This window comes from Sparus aurata, chromosome 17, assembly GCF_900880675.1.
Source record: "Sparus aurata chromosome 17, fSpaAur1.1, whole genome shotgun sequence".
In the NCBI taxonomy this organism is placed as follows: Eukaryota; Metazoa; Chordata; class Actinopteri; order Spariformes; family Sparidae; genus Sparus; species Sparus aurata.
The window spans coordinates 20,325,281-20,334,849 of record NC_044203.1 but is presented as its reverse complement, the minus strand read 5'-3'; positions in this window follow the sequence as shown (position 1 = coordinate 20,334,849).

Here is a 9,569-nt window from a genome sequence, read left to right as displayed (position 1 = left end):
AAGGTCTAATTTTTCCACTCATATATGGTCAATAAAGAAGTGATCAATACATCACATGCAAAACTTTTTACACAGAGCCACTTTAATTTGTACTGTGAATCGTTTCTCCTTTAATCTTAACACGGGACAACCACTGCCGTGGCTTTTTAAAGAATAAGAACAATTCAATATCTTGCACATTCAACAGTCTTATTAAATTGTTACTTAAATAAATTGTCAAAACAAAGATTTTTGACTGTTGTTGCCACAGTGAGTCGCTGGGTTGGATTGGATCTCAACCATTTATGTAAATAAGATATTAGCGTTATCTTCCACTATAATGCAATCTAATACATCATGGTGCTCATTTAAAGTACAAACAATTAAAGGAGTGTTGTCATAAAAAATAAAAGCATGATGAATAAGGAAGCATTTATTTCAGGGCTCTGTTTTGTATTTCACTAGGTCAATATGTCACCTACATTGTGCAGCTGTTTCTGTTTTTCTTTTATGTGGCTGATATAACAGCTATAATATGTTTTTATTTGTTGTTTCTGTGCACTTAAGCTTTTTGTCGAATGAAGGACTTACACATTTGTAGGTGTTAAGAGGTCAAAAGGCTCCAACAACATTTGTTGTATATAGAACTACAACAACAACCTCAATGAAGGCCACATTCCAAAACACCTCGCTCTAATAATAATGTTGTTCCATATATTACAAGTGCTGCTGGAGCTTTCTGACCACTTAAGATTGTTTCCCTTCTCAGTGCACCTTTAAAGTAAGTGAAGTTGTACCAGAAACCCCTCCTCTGATTTATATTTGTAGGTTTTGCAGATTTATACATCGGTGGTCACACATTTTAGGGTCCAGAATTAAACAACACTGGTGTTTAATGATGAATAAATGAACAGATAAGGGTTTGTGTAAATCTGTTCAGTCTACATCAAACAAACTGGATAATTTATGTTGTTGTTAGAGGTGAACTTCTACAGATTAAGTCAAAAAAGTGTTTCTCTACCCATCAACAATCTGCAAGAGAACATTAACTGAACTGAATATCTAGGTAGTTGAAAAAATATATCAACAAGAGCTCCAAATAGTCTCCAATACTTCTCATATACTTGATGACAAATGACAAATTTAACTTTCACAAAAATGTCCGATCCACTGGAGACCGTACCTATACAGAATCTGAGATGCTTGCAAATTCACGTTCATCATTGCAAGTATGCACGACACAGCGGATCTTAAATTGGGATTTTTACCACGTTTCAATTGAGCTGTAACTATTTCACCCTCAGTATCTGTCTGAAACACGAAGGCTACCTCAGTCTTCAGGCAACATCTTCACTTCCCTGCAAACACTTTGAAAGATGAGGCCACTTCACGCCTTGACTTCCTCACTCTACCAGTGGTTTTTGAGATATCATCACTTTCATCCTTCACTGTGTGTGTGCCTCATTGCCATGAGTGATATGTTATATACACTATTTCTGATTCAAGAAAAACACTTTTCTTTAAATTCATGATCACAGATAAGTTTGAATGAAAGGTCTTAACGGTTTCAACTGTTCAAATTCAAAAGTGCATAGGAACTTATTGTGTGTGTGCGTGTGTGTGTGTCAGAGTGAGAGAGGGGTGTGGAGATAGAGACAAAGACACTTGGCTCGCTGGGTCATTTCCGCATCAAACTCACTTTTCAAAGAAGAGAGAAGACAGAAATTCAGGTCTGAATCCAGACACGAGAAGTGAGGAAGGTATTCAATGAAGACCTCAACGACAGGTCACCACAGAGATGTAACCTGCTTTAACATCCTTTATCTTTGTTTTTGTTCACAGGAGAATGAAGAAGACATTTGTGTGTGATGAATCAATGATCATCACCATTCCCATTGGGAGTCTGAACGACGCTCGGGAGGGTCAACTGATGCCGGAGAAATTTCGGTGTGTGTACAAAGATTCCTACAAGGTCTTTGCACTCAATGGGAAACCTAAACCTCTCGGGGTAAGTTGAATTGTTTCCTACACAGGTGGAGTCATGATCATGAGCTTGTATTTTTTGCTTTAACTCGATTGAGATGCAGCACTTTAATGAGGTATCTGTCCCTTTTCTTATGAGGCGGCCCAAGCCATCGCTGGTGTGTTCATTTTCACCCTCCGTCTGATTTTTAATGCCGAACATCCCGATGAAGAGCTCATCATTAACATCTACACTCTACCCAGTATTGTGGTAAATACAGATGCAAAAATAAAAATGTTATTTAATGATGATTCAGGGAAAAACCTGTATAACTAAGGGGAATAGAATTAGAAAACATTTCCATTGTTATTTACTGTACTTTACTGTGATTTTGAACAGTATCTCTGCTACACTTCCTTGTGCTGCTGTGACATTTCAATTTCCCAGCTTGGGGTCAACAAAGCTCATCTTATTTTTATCCTATCTTATCTTGTATTCTTTGATTTTCTGCAATATTCAGCATTGCATTAGTATTATACCTTCTATCTTTTATCATCATCTTAGTTTGTGGTCTCTGGTATGCTGTCCTACGCAGCTGGACAATCTCCTAACATGCATGTGGTAAGATAAAAATCTGTTCTTGGTTCTTTTCTTACAGTGACAATTTCAGAACACAGAAAAGCCGAATTCATTAACTACAATAGATGAATTAACACTTTTATAAAAACAAATAAATAAAAAATACTGGCATAGGCTGGCAGGTTAGATATAGTCGAGATTTAGATTAAGATATGCTAATACAAACAGTGTTCTTTTAATTTTAAATATATCTATAAATATAAATGTATAATTGATATGTAAAATGTATGTATATGTGTAATGCAAATGTGGAATACAGTGTTCTATTTATTTTAAATGTCTATATTTAGATAATTATATGTATAAAAATATTTGATGACGAAGTATGAGGTTTGTTTTTCTAATAATTTTATGTAGAATGTGTAAATAATTTCAGACTGATCATTTAAAACATGGATCAAAATCACCACAAGTAGTCTGATCCTGGTTTTGTGTGAAAAGTCATTAGTATTGTGATGTATCTTCTTTTGGTTCCTCGTGTTTTTCAGTAACGGCTGCATCATTACTGTGTTTTTAACCTCCAGACAAAGCTGTCATTCTCACTGAACATCGTCAGCCTCTTCTGGTCACTTGCTGCAGTCTGTTTGTGTGGATTGCATTTAGCACATCTCCCATGGCACAGTCAAAAGGTACACAACATTTATCTCGTATTAAGTAACCTCTGTGTCTTTCTGAAATAGCAAATGTGTATTTACTTCTACTATTGCCTCAACTTTTTTATTTATAGCTCCATGACGGAATCAGGGGACTGATTTTGACTCTGCTGGTTGTTGAAAAGTTAATGGCCGTGTTCCTGATCTACTGGTTGAGTAAAGCTGTATGCAGACAAAGTTTCAATACTTTGGTACGTCGTTTTCCTCACACATACAAATGCAGGAAGAGAAAGAAGATTCTTTGTAAGTAATTTTACTCCTTCTTTGTTCTGCAGCCCATCATACTGCTGAAACAAGGAGACTGAGATTAAAGGCTTGATGGAGCTCAACAAGCCAACGACCTACCACTTACTGACAATGTGGGGTCTCAGTGTCAAACATTGATCCCTCTACATACAAATGAACAATGAATGTAAAAATAACTATTGTTTTCATTTCAGAAGTAGTTGGAAAATATGCAAACAGCAGCTTTTATGTGAGAGATCCACTTGTTGGACATCGATTATTGTTTTATACGTTTGCCTGATTATATTCCTCAGTCAAGTTGGACATTTAGATCACATTTTAAAGCTCTTGTAAATTTTCCGTTGTAAGAGATTTTTCTGCTGCTTGACTATTATTCTGCATTTTGGTACTGCAGACCACCACTTTGGCTCACTTTAGTGGATTATTGATACCCAGCTGTCCGTCAACATGGTTATCCCGACTGTTCTCATCCTGAATGAAGTAGAAAAGTTGAGATGGCTGACATATTCTTGAATCCAAGACTTAAAGCAAAACTCTCGCCAAACTGCAACCTAGGCTTTTTTTGTGAATGTATATGAGTCAAACCTTCGTGTAAAAGCATAATTACGACAAAAGAGGCACTTTTAAGATTTACCGTAGTTTCATTTTCGGGCAAGCTCATTTTCAATGGAGTGCTGGGGCACTCGCTATTTTTAAACTACTAAGGAGGCTCAACACAACATGAAACTTTGCTCGTACTTTCACCAGGGTATTGTGTAGTATCTCTACACATGAACACGAGCATTGAGAACATTATTTGTGTACACAGAGTTTGCTGAAAAGAAGAATACTTTGTACTTTTGCTTTAGTTTTATTTTAATACTAGAACTCTTACTTGTAATTGAGTAATATCTGAGTAATGTAACTGTACTTGTACCTGAGTACAGACAGTCAGTACTCTTTCCACCACTGATGTTTTCTATCTTTCTTTCTTGTTTTACGATTGTTTAATTTTTACTCTGCTCTTTGTGAATCAGCAAATAAAAGTGATTATTTTGTTTATCAGTGGTTCATTCGTCTTCTTGTGGACCCCCAACACACTCCTCTACTTAGGACAGATAACAGCCAGAAATAACACGCTGGTTTTAAGATCAAAACATATGTCAATATTCCCTGAATGGTAAATCTGCTTTTGGCATCAGTTAGGGAACAAAAGGGTAACATCATTTTGCTGTGATATATTTGCTACACATGACAAACGAAATGTTGTTTGAATAATCAAGAGCAAAAACAGAGGAAGAAAAATTTAATATCTACCATTGCAGACATGAAAGTTTTAGGTCATTTTGAAAATCCAAATGCGTTCAATTAAGCTGATCCTTTCCCCAGGGTACTCTGTCCTTGCAACATTATTGTTTTTACCTCTATGCTCAATTTACTGGAGAGAAAATCATATAAAATGTCTCCTAAAACATAAGAAAGAACATGAACAGTAGATCTTGAGGGTGACTTCTTGCACCCTGTTGTGAGCTGGAGGATGTTTTGGGGCTTCAGTGATGTGTGACATCAGGAGCGGCCACGTGGGGGCACCACACACACTCTAAATTAAATCAAGTAAACTTAGTTTTCAGTGAGGGATGTTTGCTAGTAAACACTTTCATTTCACATTCAAATAGCTGTTTTGTTACACCGCGTTAAGCTGGTATTCATAACGTGTTCATCTTGAGCCAGAACTTTTACTCTCAGAATCTGTCTGAAACAGACTTCTGGCAACATCTTCACTTCCCTGCAGATACTTTGAAAGATCAGGTCACGTCACGCCTTGACTTCCTCACTCTACCAGTGGTTTTTGAGATATCATCATGTTCAGCCTTCACTGTGTGTGTGTGTGTGTGTGTGTGTGTGTGTGTGTGTGTGTGTTTGTGTGCCTCTTTGCCATGAGTGATATGTTATGGTACACATCAAAGACACTTTTCTTTAAATTCATAATCACAGATATGTTTAAATAAAAGATTTTCACAGTTTCAACTGTACAAATTCAAATGTGTGCAAGAAATGTGTGTGTTTGTGTTTGTGTGTGTGTGTGTGTGTGTGTCAGAGTGAGAGAGGGGTAGGTAGAGATAAAGACAGTTGGCTTGCTGTGTCATTTCCTCATCAAACTCATTTGACAGAGAAGAGAGAAATTCAGGTCTGAATCCAGACACGAGAAGTGAGGAAGGTATTTGATGAAAACCTCCAAGACAGATCACCACAGAGATGTAACCTGCTTTAACATCCTTTACCTTTGTTTTTGTTTCCAGGAGAATGAAGAAGACATTTGTGTGTGATGAATCAATGATCATCACCATTCCCATTGGGAGTCTGAACGACGCTCGGGAGGGTCAACTGATGCCAGAGAAATTTCGGTGTGTGTACAAAGATTCCTACAAGGTCTTTGCACTCAATGGGAAACCTAAACCTCTCGGGGTAAGTTGAATTGTTTCCTACACAGGTGGAGTCATGATCATGAGCTTGTATTTGTTGCTTTAACTCAACTGGGATGCAGCACTGTAATGAGGTATCTTTCTCTTTTCTTATTAGGCGGCCCAAGCCATCGCTGGTGTGTTCATTGTCACCCTTGGTCTGATTTTTAATCCTGAAAATTCCTACTCATGGGAACTCATTAACATCTACACTCTACCCAGTGTTGTGGTAAATACAGATGCAAAAATGAAAATGTTGTTCAATGATGATTCAGGGAAAACCTGTATAACTAAGGGGAATACAATTAGAAAACATTTTTCTTGTTATTTACTGTACTTGTGTGATATTGAACAGTATCTCTGCTACACTTCCTTGTGCTGCTTTGACATTTCAGTTTCCCAGCGTGGGGTCAACAAGGCTCATCTCATTTAGATCCTATCTTATCTTGTATTCTTTGATTTTCTGCAATATTGAGCATTGCATTAGTATTATACCTTCTATGTTTTATCATCATCTCAGTTTGTGGTCTCTGGTATGCTGTCCTACGCAGCTGGACAATTTCCCAACATGCATGTGGTAAGATAAAAATCTGTTCTTGGTTCTTTTCTTACGTGACAATTTCAGAACACAGAAAAAAGCGAATTGTTTAACTACAATAGATGAATTAACCCTTTGATTAAGAAAAAGAAGACTGGCATAGGCTGGCTGGGTAGATATAGTCGAGATCTAAATTTAGATATGCTAATGCAAACTTTTATCCCGCAAATGTGAAATACAATGTTCTTATAATTTTAAATTACTGAAATATATCTATAAATATAAATGTATAATTTATATTTAAATTGTATGTGTATATATGATGCAAATGTGAAATAGTGTTCTTTTCATTTCAAATGTATACATATATATATATATAAATACAATTATATATATATAAAACATTATTTGATGATGAAGTAAGAGGTTTGTTTTTCTAATAATTTTGTGTGGAATTTTTAAATAATTTGAATCTGATCATTTAAAACATGGATCAAAATCACCTCAAGTAATCTGATCCTGGTTTCGTGAGAACAGTCATTAGTACTATGATGTATCTTCTTTTGGTTCCTCGTGTTTTTCGGTAACAGCTGCATCATTACTGTGTTTTTAACCTCTCCAGACAAAGCTGTCATTCTCACTGAACATCGTCGGCTTCTTCTGGTCACTTGCTGCAGTCTGTTTGTGTGGATTGCATTTAGCGAATTCCCCGCCATGGAACAGGGTAAAGGTAAACAGCGTTTATCTTGCATTAAGTAACCTCAGTGTCTCTCTGAAATAGCAAATGTGTATTTACTTCTGCTATTGCCTCACCTTTTTTTATAGCTCCATGACGGAATCAGGGGACTGATTTTGACTCTGCTGGTTGTTGAAAAGTTAATGGCCGTGTTCCTGATCTACTGGTTGAGTAAAGCTGTATGCAGACAAAGTTTCAATACTTTGGTACGTCGTTTTCCTCACACATATAAATGCAGGAAGAGGAAGAAGATTCTTTGTAAGTAATTTTGCTACTTCTTTGTTCTGCAGCCCATCATACTGCTGAAACAAGGAGACTGAGATTAAAGACGTGATGGAGCTCAACAAACCAACGACCGACCACTTGCTGACAATGTGGGGTCTCAGTGTCAAACATTGATCCCTCTACATACAAATCAACAATGAATGTAAAAAATAACTATTGTTTTCATTTAAGGAGTAGTTGGAAAATATGCAAACAGCAGCTTTTATGTGGGTGATCCACTTTTTGGACATCGATTATTGTTTTATACGTCTGCCTGATTATATTGCATTGTGTAAATTTGTTTCCTCACTTGAGTCCTGGAGAACATTAAGAGCTCACCTCCAGGACATTTAGATCACATTTTAAAACCTCTTGTAGCTATTTTAACTAGTGTACATTATTCAAATTATCAATTGGAAGAGATTTTTCTGCTGCTTGACCATTATTCTGCATTTTGATACTGCAGACCACCGCTTTGGCTCACTTTAGTGGATTATTGATACACAGCTTTCTGTTGACATGGTTAATCCTGACTGTTCTTATCCTGAATGACGTGGAATAGTTGAGACGGCTGACAGATTCTTGAATCCAAGACTTAATTTTTATTGATTTTAAATATCTTATCCATAAGTTATTTAGCTTTTTTTACTTAGATCCACTATTTTATAGGGGTGGAAAAAATGTAGTTCAGCAAATTGCTGATATTAAGTCATTGTTCTGGGTACTGAAAAATACTGAGAACAATTTGAATTCATATTTAAACCTTCCATCTGTATTTTTGTAGCCAATAAGACTATCCGATCAAAAATGGGCCAATGAAAAAAACTGACATAAAAAACATTGAAACACTGAACATCAACAGTTCAAAAGTAACTCATACTCATAGGAGTGTCTGAGAAGAATTGTACTTTTGCTTTAGTTTTATTTTAATACTAGAACTCTTACTTGTCATTGAGTAATATCTGAGTAATGTAACTGTACTTGAACCTGAGTACAAATAGTCAGTACTCTTTCCACTACTGATGTTTTCTAACTTTCTTACTTGTTTTATGATTGTTTAATTTTTACTCTGTTCTTTGTGAATCAGCAAATAAAAGTGATTATTTTGTTTATCAGTGGTTCATTTGTCTTCTTGTGGGCCCCCAACACACTCCTCTACTTTGGACAGATAACAGCCAGAAATAATAAGCTGGTTTTAAGATCAAAACATATGTTAATATTCCCTGAATGGTAAATCTGCTTTTGGCATCAGTTAGGGAACGAAAGGGTAACACAAATTTGCTGTGATATATTTGCTACACACGACAAATGAAATGTTGTTTGGACTCACAATAATCAAGAGTAAAAACAGAGGAAGTAAAATCAAATATCTACCACTGCAAAAGGTTAAGGTAATTTTGAAAATCCAAACCTGTTATGCAGCTAATTCAATAAGCTGATCCTTGCTGATCGTTGCAATATTATTGTTTTTACCTCTGTGCTCAATTTACTGAAGAGAAAATCATATAAAGTGTCTCCTAAAACATAAGAAAGAACATGAACAAAAGATCTTCAGGGTGATGTTTTGGGGTTTTAGTGACGTGTGACGCCAGGAGCGGCCACGTGGGGGCAACAAACATACACGAAATAAAGTCAAGTAGACATACTTTTCAGTGAGGGATGTTTTCTGGGAACCACTTTTATTTGACATTCAAATAGCTGTTTTGTAACACCATGTTTAAGTTCCCTCTCAAAAAAGCTGTCGGCTGTCATGGTTTTGTTCTTTTATTGTTTTTGTGTTTAAACATGAACATGAGTGGTCACAGTTTGAGATCAGTGAGTTCATTTGGTGTGTAACAAGACGGAGACTCCTATGAGACAGACAGGAACATGAGACCTAAACAAGCATGAATATGGTCATAGTTCTTGCATTGTCCTTGTGTTAATTCATGTATAAGACAAGTTCAGTCCTGCGCGTGTCTACTAATTCAAAGTACTGTCATTGAGTATGATTTTCACGCATGAAAATGTGTCCTTGATTGAAATTGTTACCAAATACTAACTAAAATGAAAACAACAACAAAGAAAATATCAACATGAAGCAGGAAATTTGCTGTAATTAATGTCTGAA